The sequence below is a fragment of the Triticum aestivum genome, chromosome 7A, assembly GCF_018294505.1.
Source record: "Triticum aestivum cultivar Chinese Spring chromosome 7A, IWGSC CS RefSeq v2.1, whole genome shotgun sequence".
Lineage (NCBI taxonomy): Eukaryota > Viridiplantae > Streptophyta > Magnoliopsida > Poales > Poaceae > Triticum > Triticum aestivum.
In genome coordinates this window covers 10,123,010-10,140,637 of record NC_057812.1, presented here as the reverse complement: position 1 = coordinate 10,140,637, position 17,628 = coordinate 10,123,010, and the positions used below count along the sequence as shown (strand labels likewise).

The 17,628-nt window shown below is 44.0% G+C and overlaps 1 pseudogene; it reads left to right on the top strand.

Moving 5' to 3' along the window:
* Positions 1 to 10,965, top strand: part of LOC123152769 (mucin-2-like) — a 12,053-nt pseudogene extending 1,088 nt beyond the window's left edge.
* Positions 10,966 to 17,628: the final 6,663 nt, after the last annotated feature.

Below are 17,628 nucleotides of genomic sequence, written 5' to 3'. Positions count from 1 at the left end.
GGGGGGGGGGGGGCTTTAGGCCCCACACTTCAGTGCCGGTTACGGAACCGGTACTAAAGGGCCTTATGAACCGGTGCTAAATCCCGATTCTGCATTAGTGATTCTGGAGTAAATGATACAATCATGAACGAAATGCTTCATGTCATTTCCGTGCTTATCTAAAAGTGATAGATGCGGCCAAGACTGAAGAATCATAATATGATTGGTACAGTGTGTACGGTGAAATTTTGTTCCCTACTGTAGACTATAGCTATCTAAGATAAAATCAACCTAATTAATAAGTTGAGATAGCCAAGAAAATGTGGTTATATATCACATACAGTATAATTCAGTAGCCAGCTCGAAAAGGAGGTTGTACTTTTTGTAACTTTCCAAAATCTTGGAAAAACTAAAACAATCAAACAAGTATTGCTAATCCAGATTGCTCTAATGAGAATGCCTTTCAAATTCAAGCAGTAAGATAATACATTTAGATATTCACTTGGACATTTCAGATCATCTGCACTATATTGAACTTTTTTTTTGCATCCTGTACATTTTGTTCCTCCTTGATAAAAGCTGCAAGTCTGCAGATCTTGCTACATGCATACACCTACTCTGAGTTATTCATTCGACTATAAAAACTTGTCTTAGTTGTAATCTGAAACAAAAAACAAAATAGAGTGTTGGTGATGGATTCCTTAACATTTGAGAGTACACATGGAGAGAGTGCCATAAAGAAGAACAAATAGGATTTTGGAAAAAAAAACAAATAGGCAACCTCTACATGTTTTCAAAATCATAGGAGAAGTTTATGCCGGTGATTATAAATTCCCATGCCCTCACCCACACCCACACTCACCCCGGTGACTCCGACACCAGCACCGACCCCGACTGTCTTCATCCCTCCACCTACAAACACTCCGGCACCCACGCCCATACCGGCCTCTGTAACTCCAACATCGGCACCGACCCCTATGATGCCTCCAATACCAACCCCTATAACTCCGACGCCGGTACCAGCTCCTCTCTCTCCAACACCAACATGGGTGGCCCCAACAGCTACAGTCGTGATGCCGCCAACACAGACGCATGTGACACTAACGCCATCACCGACCCCTGTCTCTCCAACGCCAAACCCGGTGGCCCCAACACCAACGCCTATGATGCCGCCAACACCGACGCCGGCATCGACCCCTGTCTCTCCAACGCCAAGTCCGGTGGCCCCAACACCGACCATGTGGTTCCGACGCCAGCACCAACCCCTGTCTCTCCAACGCCATCCCCAGTGACCCCAACACCGGCCCATGTAATGCCGCCAACACCAACATCGGTGACTCCGATGCCAGCACCGACCCCCTTTACTCCAACGCCAACCTTGGTGGCCCCAACATCGACTCCTATGATGCCGCCAACACCGACCCCAGTGACTCCGATGGCAGCACCAACCCTTGTCTCTCCAACGCCAATCCCGGTGGCCCCAACACCGACACCCCTGATGCCGCCAGCACCCACCCCTGTGACTCCGACGCCACCCCCAGCCTCGGCCCCAGCGCGGGATACATTGACCGGCAAGTGCCCAGTGGACACACTGAAGCTGCTTGCATGAGTGGACAAGCTAAAGGGGCTGTTGCACGCGGTGATCGACAGTAGCGCCAGCGATACATGCTGTCCGCTGCTTGCCGGCGTGGCCAACCTCGACGCTGCTCTCTGCCTTTGCACCACCATCAAGGTCAAGGCCCTCAACATCAACCTCATGCTGCCCATTGCCATCAAGGTGCTCGTCAACCAGTGCGGCAAGAGAGTGCCGAAAGACTTCCGTTGCCCTAATTAAGCTCCATAGATTACTATATGTACTATCAGTATCACCTGCATATGAATGCGATACATGCATTAAATTCTCTTGTGTGGTCACACAGATGACACATCGAAGTGTAATAATCTATATGTACATGGATTTGCAGCTCTGACTCGCTACTTGTGACGGGGAGCTGTGGAGCATGCGTACATTGTGTTTGTGTAACAGCGTATCCTATAGTAACCGTATAAGATGCTACCAATTGTGGTCTTCCATCGGTTTTGTAGTGTGTGTTTTCTTTTTGAACTATGAATAAAATGTCCGTACTGTGTAAAAGAAGTTTTCACATCCACTTGTAACCCATACCAAGATACTTGTTGAACCATATGCTTTACAGGATGCGGATTTTCGTGCTGAACATTTTGATATATTATACATTTTTTCCGACATCATATGCAAAAGTTATAGCCCTTTTACTTTTTCAAAGCACTTTTTTGCAAAACATGTACAAATTTAAGTTTTTAAATTTTCCTAACTAGTAGATGTACTAATATAACTACATCTCAAAGGATTTTATTTTTTTGAAGTTTTTATCATTTTCTGTCGTTTTTTCAAATCTGAAATGGCGATACAGGGGGGGGGGGGCGTAGAGTTTGAGACACGAACCCCTTTAGTCCCAGTTTGAGACACGAACCGGGACTAAAGGGTGTGATGACCTTTAGTCCCGGTTCGTGTCTCAAACTGGGACTAAAGGTCTCATTTGAACCGGGACTAATGCCTTTAGCCGCTCGAACCGGGACTAATGCTCACATTAGTCCCGGTTCGTAGTGCAACCGGGACTAATGTGTATATTGGGCTGTGACCAAAGCCCTGTTTTCTACCAGTGTCCTGTAGTACCAGAAATCCATATGTATGCAAGAGTGAGTACAAAAATACTCAGCAAGCACAATATAGAACATCAGTAAATGAGGAACTCCATGATTTCAGATGGGAACACAAAAATATATCTGAAAGCACAATCTTAGAAAGGCTATAACCATCCCAACAAGAAACCATGCATTTGTAAGAACTTTCTCTTGTAGTGAGCATTCTGGAATGTCCACACAATGCTTTATACCATCGACACTTTCAGATTAAACACGTGTGGCATCCTCGCCGACCTAGCTCAAGCCCACCAGATTATTCACACCATGCCTTGTGCCACCGACACTTCGGCTTTGACATGTGTGACGTCCTCACTGTCCTGGATTTCAGAAATAAATATCCAGTGGAACATCCGAGCATCCATATAAAAATCACATTGATCAACAATAACTCCGCGTGAACCCGAATGGGCGCAAGGATACGAAATCAGACAATAAAAAGTAACAATGAATGCACACACAATGGTCAACCATACAAAACGGGTGTTCGTCATGCACTTTTCTCAAATCAACTATTAGACGCAGAATTGTCCTCGACTCTTGAAGCTCTCGAACCTATTCGCTAAAAATAATTAAGAAGGCTACTTCAAATATTAATCACTTACAACAGTGTTCATGCCTAACCGTATATTGGCATCTTTCATATACTTGTAAACATGGATCCATCAGTCTCTATCTCTTTATGTACATAAGAGGCCGAAATAATTTCCAACCTACAGATGCCTAATTCTATTCGTATAGGCAGTTGGGCAGATTGATGCTTATCTAACAAGGACAATTATTTGGATCATTCGGGTTGATGTTTGTGCCATGGATATTGCGGATGTCCTTGTTGGACAAGCATCAATCTGCCAAACTGCCTATAAGAATAGAATTAGGCAGCTGTAGGTTGGAAATTCTTTTGGCATGTTATGTACATAAACTGGACTCTGATAAAAGGACTAATGGATCCATGTTTACAAGTATATGAAAGATGCCAGTACATGGTTTTGCATACACACTATGTTAAGTGATTAGTATTTGAATTAGCCTTCTAAATCATTTTTTACAAATGGGTTTGAGAGTTTCAAGAGTCGAGACAATTCTACGGTCTAATAGTTGAGTCGAGCAAGTGTGTGACGAACCCCTGTTTTGTAGGGTTGATCATCGTGTGTGCATTCGTTGTTATTTGTTATTGTCTGATTTCGTATCCTTGTGCACATTCGGGTTCACTCGAAGTTACGGTTGATCAACGTGATTTTTATATCGATGCTCGGATGTTCCACAGGATATTTATTTCTGAAAGCCAGGACCGTGAGGACGTCACACATGTCTAATACAAAGTGTCTGTGGTTTAAGGCAAGGTGTGATTAAACTGGTGCGCTTGAGCTAGGTCGTTGTGGACGCGACACTTGTTCAATCCAAAAGTGTAGGTGGTATAAAGCATTGTGTGGATATTCCGAAATGCTCAATACAAGAGAAAGTTCTTACAAATGCATGGTTTCTGTGCTTTGCAAACGGGAGAGTAAACATTTTTTAGCTGAGCAACTATTTTCATTTCAATTCAATTTTGATTCTGACTCGTCATATTGATAACGTGCACCTACGACCACAAACATGCAACATCTGGGTGGTGCCATTCAACACTGAGGAGGCCAGATCTATAAATTATGTGTCACCATCACATGCAGCAGATGGAACACAAATTAATATCATACTTATCGGTTCCAATATTAAGTATTATGACTATCACAATTATTGTTTGGATATTTTCAAAATAAACATTCATTCACTTCCGACGTTCATGAATATTGTAAGTGTATGTACATCCTGTTAAAAAATTGTTTGTGTATTCACTAAAAAACAAATGTTCAGTCCATTGGTAAGTACCCGCGTGGTTTTCACCAAGAAAAATTACATACGTAGGTTGTTAGATCATGGTATATGTACAAAGGGAGAACTCGGTGCAAATACAACAAGCCGATGGATTATACTAGACTCACTATAATCATTTACCTAGCTCACTCCTTGCCAAACATCACATAACATTGTGTGCCGCGTGTTAACTTGTAATATGGATCCGCGTCCAAAATGAAGACGAATTATGCTTTATTGATTAGGTTGCAATATAAATAGCATTTAAAAATATTTGACATGTAAAATAACATCATATTCAGATTCTACACATCTTTCTAATCAAATTCCACATATAACATGTTAAAATTGAAGTTGCGGTTTAAAAGATATGGACATTTACATTTGTGCCTCTAACTCGAATCCACTACTCAGATTTGCCCCTAATTTCGATGCATACTCAAATTTGCCCCTCTGTCGTTAGTTCCCCTTGTAGAAATTCCCTTTTGTGTGGTTTTCACCTTACCAAAGCTCGTTGAGCGTCTACTAGACGTTTTATGGACATCATTGCCCTGCCTCCTTATGTCATTGACATGCGGGACCCACTCTGAAAAATCAAAGGACAAAACTCTTTATCTCACCCCCTCTCTCACTCACTTACTTGTGGGGCCAAACTAGAAAAAGGAAAAAAGACTCTCTCTCACCCCTCTTGCACACACTTACAAGTGGGCCAAACCAAAACTATAAAAGTACAAATAAAACCTTCTCTCTCAGACCCTCTCTCTCCCTGACATGTGTGAATAATCATGGTTTAAGGCATGGTGTGAATAATCCGGTGGGCTTGAGCTAGGTCGTTGTGGACGCGACACTTGTTCAATCCAAAAGTGTAGGTGGTATAAAGCATTGTGTGGATATTCTGGAATGCTCAATATAAGAGAAAGTTCTTACAAATGCATGGTTTCTGTGCGTTGCAAACAGGAGAGTAAACATTTTTTAGCTGAGCAACTATTTTCATTTCAATTCAATTTTGATTCTGACTCGTCATATTGATACCGTGCACCTACGACCACAAACATGCGACATCTGGGTGGTGCCATTCAACACTGGAGAGGCCAGATCTATAAATTATGTGTCACCGTCACATGCAGCGGATGGAACACAAATTAATATCATAGTTATCGGTTCCAATATTAACGTTTATGACTATCACAAGAGTTGTTTGGATATTTTCAAAATAAACATTCATTCAGTTCTGATGTTTACGAATATTGTAAGTGTATGCACATCCTGTCAAAAAATTATTTGTGTATTCACTAAAAATCAAATGTTAAGTCCATTAGTAAGTACGCGCGTGGATTACACCAAAAAAATTACATACATTGTGAGAACCTGGTGCAAATACAACAAGCCGATGGATTATACTAGACTCACTATAATCATTTACCTAGCTCACTCCTTGCCATACATCACATGACATTGTGTGCCGCGTGTTAACTTGTAATACGGATCCGCGTCCAAAAATGAAGACTAATTGTGCTGTATTGATTAAGGTTGCACCATAAATGGCATTAAAAATATTAGACATGTAAAATAACATCATATTCAGATTCTACACATTTTTCTAATCAAATTCCACATATAACATGTTAAAATTGGAGTTACGGTTTAAAAGATATGGACATTTACATTTATGCCCCTAACTCGAATCCACTACTCAGATTTGCCCCTAATTTCGATGCATACTCAAATTTGCCCCTATGTTGTTAGTTCCCTTATTGAAATGCCCTTTTGTGTCGTTTCTGTCTGACCAAAGCTCGTTGAGCGTCTACTATACGTTTTGTGGACATCATTGCCCATGCGTCCTTATGTCATTCACATGCGGGACCAACTCTGAAAAATCAAAGGAAAAAACTCTTTCTCTCACCCCCTCTCTCACTCACTTACTTGTGGGACAAACTAGAAAAAGGAGTCACCCCTCTCGCACACACTTACAAGTGGGCCAAACCAAAATTATAAAAGTAAAAATAAAACCTTCTCTCTCAGACCCTCTCTCTCCCTGACATGTGGGCCATGGGCCCACAATCAAGGTCAACACCGGTCCAGACCTGGAACATAAGCCCGATATTGAGTTCATGTGCTCGCCGGTAGCTCACCGTCGGCTCACCGTAGGTGGACGCGAGGTGCGGGGTAGCTAGACGACGCACACCACTGTGACTGGCGCGACAGACGTAGGCGGGCCGCCACACAACCGATTCTGTCGAGCTTGATCATGGCGGCGGCTTCGAGCAGGGGGGTCCGGGCATGAAATCGAGTAGGGAAAGAGGGAACTAGGCTCGCATGGTCATTTCAAAGACGACATGGTGGTCGGGGTCTTGTACGGTTGCTCGGAGAGGCTGAATTTAGGAGATGAAGACCAGTGGTTGTGGCGGCGATCGGGGTCCCATGTATCGTCTAGGGGACGCTCCCTCCCAAATTAACCCTATAATGAAGAATAGTGGAAGATTACGAGGAAGAGAGAAGGGGAGAGGGGGAGAGTTAGAGACAGAAAGTGAAGAGAGGTAGGAGCAGGTCGGAGTCGCAGGCACCTCACCCCGGCGAGCCCCACCATCGACCATGAGAGATAGACAAAGAGGAAGAAGATAATCATGACTAGCCAGAGAGGAAGAAGATTATTACTTTATTACTCCCTCCTTCTCAAAACAACTGTTTCAACATTAGTATAATTTTGCACTAATGTTAGTACAAAGTTGAGACATTTATTTTGAAACGGAGGGAATAGTAGTTATAGATACTAGTCGTCAACCCGTGCCACTGCACGGGCTAGGTATTTTTTTATGTTGTTTTGCATTATTGTATTATACTAATATAATGTGGAAACAAAAAAATTAAGTAGTAGTGTCATATATTTGAAAGAATCACTCTGCTGGCCACTCCCTTGACCTACATCTTGGTGATCCTAAATGTAAGTATGCGTAAGCAATAAAAGTTGGCCAATCGCATATGAGGTTCAACTTGCAACTTAGTATAAGTTTGTCCATTATTATGGTGTTCCTCTGCTGGCATGCATGTCCCATACAGAAGCTGAAGAATAATCTCGAATAGACATCCATATTCTTTGAACCGAAAGAAACAACATTTCGAAGTTTGGCAAATGACATAGCAGATGGTTTCCGCCATATGTACTGGTATATATATAATTCCATGTTATTATATATTTTTAACAGGGATAACTTCGTAGATTGACAAATAATTTCATTAGGATCACACAATGCCAAGTGCTGCATGCATGTCAAGGGGGGCCAAAATCCTCTTTCTCCTAACTGACCCAACCCTTGTATTGCACTAAATTAATTTGGATAAATTTAATGAACAAGGGAATGGAAACATATGATTTTAGGCATGCGTCGAACACCTAAAATCATTGACGCCTCATGCTAGCAAACATACATACAGAATTATTGAATACAACCTAACTGTATGCCACCATGATGAGATGAACTAATGTATGAACAGGGGTCTGGTGAGCAGTCACAAAAAATTGAACTTTAAACAGTAGAAGTAGTCTCAACAAATCCAAGCACTGGATAACAAATTTTGTTTTTGAGACGCACCAGACAACATTGTACCATACGACTCAAAATCTGATAATATTGCAAATGGTGATAAAACACTGATCAGAGCTCTAGATTAACTTGCTAGCAATGACACGTATACCAGTACTGATAACATGATCTTTTCTTTACCTTCTGTTCCATAAGTTGATTTGACCTGGGAAAGGAGAAATCACATAATGCACCATTCTTATACGTACAATTAAAATAAACTAAGCATTGGTCGCATCCAAACAACTGGGTTATCATCTCGGATTTTAACTTGATTGATAATGCTTACCCAAGATTAGTGAACCTTGTTTCGCAGCTGAGTACAGGCTTCCGGCTGAAGGTACGAACGATGTCTCTGTCTGATCCTTTCCTTGGAGTCTCCAGGGCAATTAGACAACAAAAAATGTCTCATAATCATCCTTGTGATTCGTGGGCTGGATGATGGTTTTAACACCTGGAAAGATCTGTAGGGCCGTCCTCCCTGGTAGGGCCGCTGAAAATAGGCTTTCTCCACATCAGATCAGTCTTTGAACCCGGCATGGCAGAGGTCCGACACGATCTCCGCTCACTTCCAGGTGAGCAGGGTGCTGGATGTTCATGCGATCCTCACCTTGTCCTTCCTCATGAGGTCCACCACGTACGTGATGCTGCTGCCGTAGAGATCGCCGGCGGTGCATGCTGCCAATGCGTTCCTGTAGAAGCCACAGGGAGGCAGAGACGGCTGCTTGTCCCATCTCCACCACGCACCTAAGCAATCGGAAGGTTACCAATTTAAACTTATTGCTGCCAAATCTAGGAGGAGAGACGCAGGAGGAGAGACGCTCAGATTTCAGATTCCTGTTTTCTATTTCGTGGGGAATAGAAAGACCAAGGCGAGGACCATTGGCGTACGTGGGATAGGAGAGGTTCCTGTTTTTTCTTTTCATCAAGGGAAATAGAGAGAGACCAAGTGAAGGACAATTGGCGTACGTGGGATAGGAGAGGTTTCTGTTTTTCCTTTGCGTGGGAAATACAAAGATTCCAAGGGGATGACGATTGGAATACGTGGGATAGGAGAGGTTTCATCCAACGGCCATAGACACTCAGTAAATTAATCGGATGGCTAAAAGTTATTAATTCCTAGGATTAACGTGGTGGTGGTGTCTTGTATGGTGCTTTCAATTAGTAAATATAAGATATAAGATTAGGTATAGAATAGAAGATAGATAGACTAGTGGAGCGTTGGTCCCTGAGCGTGGACGATGAGGTGTGTTAATTTCATCCAGACGTGTGCAAGTGGGACAGGTCCAGCAATCCTGGAAAGAGCGTCACGGGGGAAGAGGGCTCCACGCTTGGTCATGTGGACCAAGAAAGTACACCATTTCAATCAAAAATAAAAGACAGTACACGGCACGCCTATATAAGCATGCCCATACCGAGGCATTCTAATAGTCAAGAGCAGGAAAGCTATACCAACACCGAGACCTTAAGCTCCAAGACCATGGCCCGCATTGCGGCGTTCTTGCTGGTGGCCCTGCTCTCCTTAGCCGGGCATCTCGCGCAGTCCGCGCCATGCCGATCATGCCCGCCCACAAAGCCTTCCCAGCCTGCACCGTGTAAGCACAAGTCCTCACCATCGTCCATACCCTGCCCTTCACCTTCACAAACTCCCATGCCCTCAACCACACCCACACTCACCCCGGTGACTCCGACGCCGGCACCGACCCCGACTGTCTTCATCCCTCCACCTACAAACACTCCGGCACCCACGCCCATACCAGCCTCTGTAACTCCAACATCGGCACCGACCCCTATGATGCCTCCAATACCAACCCCTATAACTCCAACGCCGGTACCAGCTCCTCTCTCTCCAACACCAACACCGGTGGCCCCAACACCTACAACCGTGATGCCGCCGACATAGATGCCTATGGCACCAACGCCGGCACCGACCCCTGTATCTCCAACGCCAAACCCGGTGGCCCCAAGACCTATCCCTGTGATGCCGCCAACACCGACGCCGGCATCGACCCCTATCTCTCCAACGCCAAGTCCGGTGGCGCCAACACCGACCCGTGTGGTTCCGACGCCAGCACCCACCCCTGTCTCTCCGTCGCCAACCCTGGTGACCCCAACACCGGCCCCTGTGATGCCGCCAACACCAACATCGGTGACTCCGATGCCAGCACCGACCCCCGTTTCTCCAACCCCAACTCCGGTGGCCCCAACAGCGACTCCTATGATACCGCCATCACCAACCCTTGTGACTCCGATGCCAGCACCAACCCCTGTCTCTCCAACGCCAATCCCGGTGGCCCCAACACCGACCCTCGTGATGCCGCCAGCACCCACCCCTGTGACTCCGACGCCACCCCCAGCCCCGGCCCCAGCGCTGGCTACATCGACCGGCAAGTGCCCCGTGGACACACTGAAGCTACTTGCGTGCGTGGACATGCTCAATGGGCTGTTGCACGCGGTGATCGGCAGTAGCGCCAGGAATACATGCTGCCCGCTGCTGTCCGGCGTTGCCGACCTCGACGCTGCTCTCTGCCTTTGCACCACCATCAAGGTCAAGGCCCTCAACATCAACCTCATGCTGCCCATCGCCATCGAGGTGCTCGTCAACCAGTGCGGCAAGAGAGTGCCGAAAGACTTCCGCTGCCCTAATTAAGCTCCATAGATTACTATATGTACTATCAGTATCACCTGCATATGAATGTGATACATGCATTAAATTCTCTTGTGTGATCACACAGGTGACATATCGAAGTGTAATAATCTATATGTACATGGATTTGCAGCTCTGACTCGCTACTTGTGACGGGGAGCTGTGGAGCATGCGTACATTGTGTTTGTGTAACAGCGTATCCTATAGTAACCGTATAACATGCTACCAATTGTGGTCTTCCATCGGTTTGGTAGTGTGTGTTTTCTTTTTGAAGAACTATGAATAAAATGTTCGTACTATGTAAAAGAAGTTTTCACATCCACTTGTAACCCATACCAAGATACTTGTTGAACCATACGCTTCACAGGATTCAGATTTTCGTGTTGAACATTTTGATATATTATACATTTTTTTCCGACATCGTATGCAAAAGTTATAGCACTTTTACTTTTTCATAACACATTTTTGCAAAACATGTACAAATTTAAGTTTTTAAATTTTCCTAACTAGTAGATGTACTAATATAACTACATCTCAAAGGATTTTATTTTTTGAAGTTTTTATCATTTTCTGTTGTTTTTTCAAATCTGAAATTGCGATAAGGGGGGGGGGGGTAGAGTTGGAGACACGAACCCCTTTAGTCCCAGTATGAGACATGAACCGGGACTAAAGGGTGTGATGCCCTTTAGTCGCGGTTCGTGTCTTAAACCGGGACTAAAGGTCTCATTTGAACCGGGACTAATGCCTTTAGGCGCTCGAACCGGGACTAATGCTCACATTAGTCCCGGTTCGTAGTGCAACCGGGACTAATGTGTATATTGGGCTGTGACCAAAGCCCTGTTTTCTACCAGTGTCCTTTAGTACCAGAAATCCATATGTATGCAAGAGTGAGTACAAAAATACTCAGCAAGCACAATATAGAACATCAGTAAATGAGGAACTCCATGATTTCAGATGGGAACACAAAAATATATCTGAAAGCACAATCTTAGAAAGGCTATAACCATCCCAACAAGAAACCATGCATTTGTAAGAACTTTCTGTTGTAGTGAGCATTCTGGAATGTCCACACAATGCTTTATACCATCGACACTTTCAGATTCAACACGTGTGGCGTCCTCGCCGACCTAGCTCAAGCCCACCAGATTATTCACACCATGCCTTATGCCACCGACACTTCGGCTTTGACATGTGTGACGTCCTCACCGTCCTGGCTTTCAGAAATAAATATCCAGTGGAACATCCGAGCATCCATATAAAAATCACATTGATTAACAGTAACTCCGCGTGAACCCGAATGGGTGCAAGGATACGAAATCAGACAATAAAAAGTAACAATGAATGCACACACAATGGTCAACCATACAAAACGGGTGTTCGTCATGCACTTTTCTCAAATCAACTATTAGACCGCAGAATTGTCCTCGACTCTTGAAGCTCTCGAACCTATTCGTTAAAAATAATTAAGAAGGCTACTTCAAATACTAATCACTTACAACAGTGTTCATGCCTAACCGTATATTGGCATCTTTCATATACTTGTAAACATGGATCCATCAGTCTCTATCTCTTTATGTACATAAGAGGCCGAAATAATTTCCAACCTACAGATGCCTAATTCTATTCGTATAGGCAGTTGGGCAGATTGATGCTTATATAACAAGGACAATTATTCGGACCATTCGGGTTGATGTTTGTGCCATGGATATTGCGGATGTCCTTGTTGGACAAGCATCAATCTGCCAAACTGCCTATAAGAATAGAATTAGGCAGCTATAGGTTGGAAATTCTTTTGGCATGTTATGTACATAAACTGGACTCTGAGAAAAGGACTGATGGATCCATGTTTATAAGTATATGAAAGATGCCAGTACATGGTTAGGCATACACACTATGTTAAGTGATTAGTATTTGAATTAGCCTTCTAAATCATTTTTTACAAATGGGTTTGAGAGTTTCAAGAATCGAGAAAATTCTATGGTCTAATAGTTGAGTCGAGGCAAGTGCGTGACGAACCCCTGTTTTGTAGGGTCGACCATTGTGTGTGCATTCATTGTTATTTGTTATTGTATGATTTTGTATCCTTGTGCCCATCCGGGTTCACTCGGAGTTACGGATGATCAATGTGATTTTTATATCGATGCTCGGATGTTCCACGGGATATTTATTTCTGAAAGCCAGGACGGTGAGGACGTCACACATGTCTAATACGAAGTGTCTGTGGTTTAAGGCATGGTGTGAATAGTCCGGTGGGCTTGAGCTAGGTCGTTGTGGACGCGGCACTTGTTCAATCCAAAAGTGTAGGTGGTATAAAGCATTGTGTGGATATTCTGGAATGCTCAATACAAGAGAAAGTTCTTACAAATGCATGGTTTCTCTGTGTTGCAAACGGGAGAGTAAACATTTTTTAGCTGAGAAACTATTTTCATTTCAATTCAATTTTGATTCTGACTCATCATATTGATACCGTGCACCTACGACCACAAACATGCAACATCTGGGTGGTGCCATTCAACACTGAGGAGGCCAGATCTATAAATTATGTGTCACCGTCACATGCAGCACATGGAACACAAATTAATATCATAGTTATCGGTTCCAATATTAACATTTATGACTATCACAAGAGTTGTTTGTTTGGATATTTTTAAAATAAACATTCATTCAGTTCTGATGTTCATGAATATTGTAAGTGTATGCTCATCCTGTTAAATAATTGTTTTTGTATTCACTAAAAAACAAATGTTAAGTCCATTAGTAAGTACGCGCGTGGATTACACCAAGAAAAATTACATACATTGTGAGAACCTGGTGCAAATACAACAAGCCGATGTATTATACTAGACTCACTATAATCATTTACCTAGCTCACTCCTTGCCAAACATCACATAACATTGTGTGCCGCGTGTTAACTTGTAATACGGATCCGCGTCCAAAATGAAGACTAATTGTGCTGTATTGACTAAGGTTGCACCATAAATAGCATTAAAAATATTAGACATGTAAAATAACATCATATTCAGATTCTACACATTTTTCTAATCAAATTCCACATATAACATGTTAAAATTGGAGTTACGGTTTAAAAGATATGGACATTTACATTTATGCCCCTAACTCGAATCCACTACTCAGATTTGCCCCTAATTTCGATGCATACTCAAATTTGCCCCTCTGTTGTTAGTTCCCTTATTGAAATGCCCTTTTGTGTCGTTTCTGTCTGACCAAAGCTCGTTGAGCGTCTACTATACGTTTTGTGGACATCATTGCCCATGCGTCCTTATGTCATTCACATGCGGGACCAACTCTGAAAAATCAAAGGAGAAAACTCTTTCTCTCACCCCCTCTCTCACTCACTTACTTGTGGGCCAAACTAGAAAAAGGAGTCACCCCTCTCGCACACACTTACAAGTGGGCCAAACCAAAATTATAAAAGTAAAAATAAAACCTTCTCTCTCAGACCCTCTCTCTCCCTGACATGTGGGCCATGGGCCCACAATCAAGGTCAACACCGGTCCAGACCTGGAACATAAGCCCGATATTGAGTTCATGTGCTCGCCGGTAGCTCACCGTCGGCTCACCGTAGGTGGCCGAATGACCGCAGTAGGAGGGCGCGAGGTGCGGGGTAGCTAGACGACGCACGCCAGTGTGACTGGCGCGACAGACGTAGGCGGGCCGCCGCACAACCGATTCTGTCGAGCTTGATCATGGCGGCGGCTTCGAGCAGGGGGGTCCGGGCATGAAATCGAGTAGGGAAAGAGGGAACTAGGCTCGCATGGTCATTTCAAAGACGACATGGTGGTCGGGGTCTTGTACGGTTGCTCGGAGAGGCTGAATTTAGGAGATGAAGACCAGTGGTTGTGGCGGCGATCGGGGTCCCAGGTATCGTCTAGGGGACGCTCCCTCCCAAATTAACCCTATAGTGAAGAATAGTGGAAGATTACGAGGAAGAGAGAAGGGGAGAGGGGGAGTGTTAGAGACAGAAAGTGAAGAGAGGTAGGAGCAGGTCGGAGTCGCAGGCACCTCACCCCGGCGAGCCCCACCGTCGACCATGAGAGATAGACAGAGAGGAAGAAGATAATCATGACTAGCCAGAGAGGAAGAAGATTATTACTTTATTACTCCCTCCTTCTCAAAACAACTGTTTCAACATTAGTATAATTTTGCACTAATGTTAGTACAAAGTTGAGACATTTATTTTGAAACGGAGGGAATAGTAGTTATAGATACTAGTCGTCAACCCGTGCCACTGCACGGGCTAGGTATTTTTTATGTAGTTTTGCATTATTGTATTATACTAATATAATGTGGAAACAAAAAAATTAAGTAGTAGTGTCATATATTTGAAAGAATCACTCCGCTGGCCACTCCCTTGACCTACATCTTGGTGATCCTAAATGTAAGTATGCGTAAGCAATAAAAGTTGGCCAATCGCATATGAGGTTCAACTTGCAACTTAGTATAAGTTTGTCTATTATTATGGTGTTCCTCTGCTGGCATGCATGTCCCATACAGAAGCTGAAGAATAATCTCGAATAGACATCCATATTCTTTGAACCGAAAGAAACAACATTTCGAAGTTTGGCAAATACAATGACATAGCAGATGGTTTCCGCCATATGTACTGGTATATATATATAATTCTATGTTATTTTATATTTTTAACAGGGATAACTTCGTAGATTGACAAATAATTTCATTAGGATCACACAATGCCAAGTGCTGCATGCATGTCAAGGGGGGCCAAAATCCTCTTTCTCCTAACTGACCCAACCCTTGTATTGCACTAAATTAATTTGGATAAATTTAATGAACAGGGGAATGGAAACATATGATTTTAGGCATGCGTCGAACACCTAAAATCATTGACGCCTCATGCTAGCAAACATACATACAGAATTATTGAATACAACCTAACTGTATGCCACCATGATGAGATGAACTAATGTATGAACAGGGGTCTGGTGAGCAGTCACAAAAAATTGAACTTTAAACAGTAGAAGTAGTCTCAACAAATCCAAGCACTGGATAACAAATTTTGTTTTTGAGACGCACCAGACAACATTGTACCATACGACTCAAAATCTGATAATATTGCAAATGGTGATAAAACACTGATCAGAGCTCTAGATTAACTTGCTAGCAATGACACGTATACCAGTACTGATAACATGATCTTTTCTTTACCTTCTGTTCCATAAGTTGATTTGACCTGGGAAAGGAGAAATCACATAATGCACCATTCTTATACGTACAATTAAAATAAACTAAGCATTGGCCGCATCCAAACAACTGGGTTATCATCTGGGCTTTTAACTTGATTGATAATGCTTACCCAAGATTAGTGAACCTTGTTTCGCAGCTGAGTACAGGCTTCCGGCTGAAGGTACGAAAGATGTCTCTGTCTGATCCTTTCCTTGGAGTCTCCAGGGCAATTAGACAACAAAAAATGTCTCATAATCATCCTTGTGATTCGTGGGCTGGATGATGGTTTTAACACCTGGAAAGATCTGTAGGTCCGTCCTCCCTGGTAGGGCCGCTGAAAATAGGCTTTCTCCACATCAGATCAGTCTTTGAACCCGGCATGGCAGAGGTCCGACACGATCTCCGCTCACTTCCAGGCGAGCAGGGTGCTGGATGTTCATGCGATCCTCACCTTGTCCTTCCTCATGAGGTCCACCACGTACGTGATGCTGCTGCCGCAGGGATCGCCGGCGGTGCATGCTGCCAATGCGTTCCTGTAGAAGCCACAGGGAGGCAGAGACGGCTGCTTGTCCCATCTCCACCACGCACCTAAGCAATCGGAAGGTTACCAATTTAAACTTATTGCTGCCAAATCTAGGAGGAGAGACGCAGGAGGAGAGACGCTCAGATTTCAGATTCCTGTTTTCTATTTCGTGGGGAATAGAAAGACCAAGGCGAGGACCATTGGCGTACGTGGGATAGGAGAGGTTCCTGTTTTTTCTTTTCATCAAGGGAAATAGAGAGAGACCAAGTGAAGGACAATTGGCGTACGTGGGATAGGAGAGGTTTCTGTTTTTCCTTTGCGTGGGAAATACAAAGATTCTAAGGGGATGACGATTGGAATACGTGGGATAGGAGAGGTTTCATCCAACGGCCATAGACACTCAGTAAATTAATCGGATGGCTAAAAGTTATTAATTCCTAGGATTAACGTGGTGGTGGTGTCTTGTATGGTGCTTTCAATTAGTAAATATAAGATATAAGATTAGGTATAGAATAGAAGATAGATAGACTAGTGGAGCGTTGGTCCCTGAGCGTGGACGATGAGGTGTGTTAATTTCATCCAGACGTGTGCAAGTGGGACAGGTCCAGCAATCCTGGAAAGAGCGTCACAGGGGAAGAGGGCTCCACGCTTGGTCATGTCGACCAAGAAAGTACACCATTTCAATCGAAAAATAAAAGACAGTACACGGCACGCCTATATAAGCATGCCCATACCGAGGCATTCTAATAGTCAAGAGCAGGAAAGCTATACCAACACCGAGACCTTAAGCTCCAAGACCATGGCCCGCATTGCGGCGTTCTTGCTGGTGGCCCTGCTCTCCTTAGCCGGGCATCTCGCGCAGTCCGCGCCATGCCGATCATGCCCGCCCACAAAGCCTTCCCAGCCTGCACCGTGTAAGCACAAGTCCTCACCATCGTCCATACCCTGCCCTCCACCTTCACAAACTCCCATGCCCTCAACCACACCCACACTCACCCCGGTGACTCCGACGCCGGCACCGACCCCGACTGTCTTCATCCCTCCACCTACAAACACTCCGGCACCCACGCCCATACCGGCCTCTGTAACTCCAACATCGGCACCGACCCCTATGATG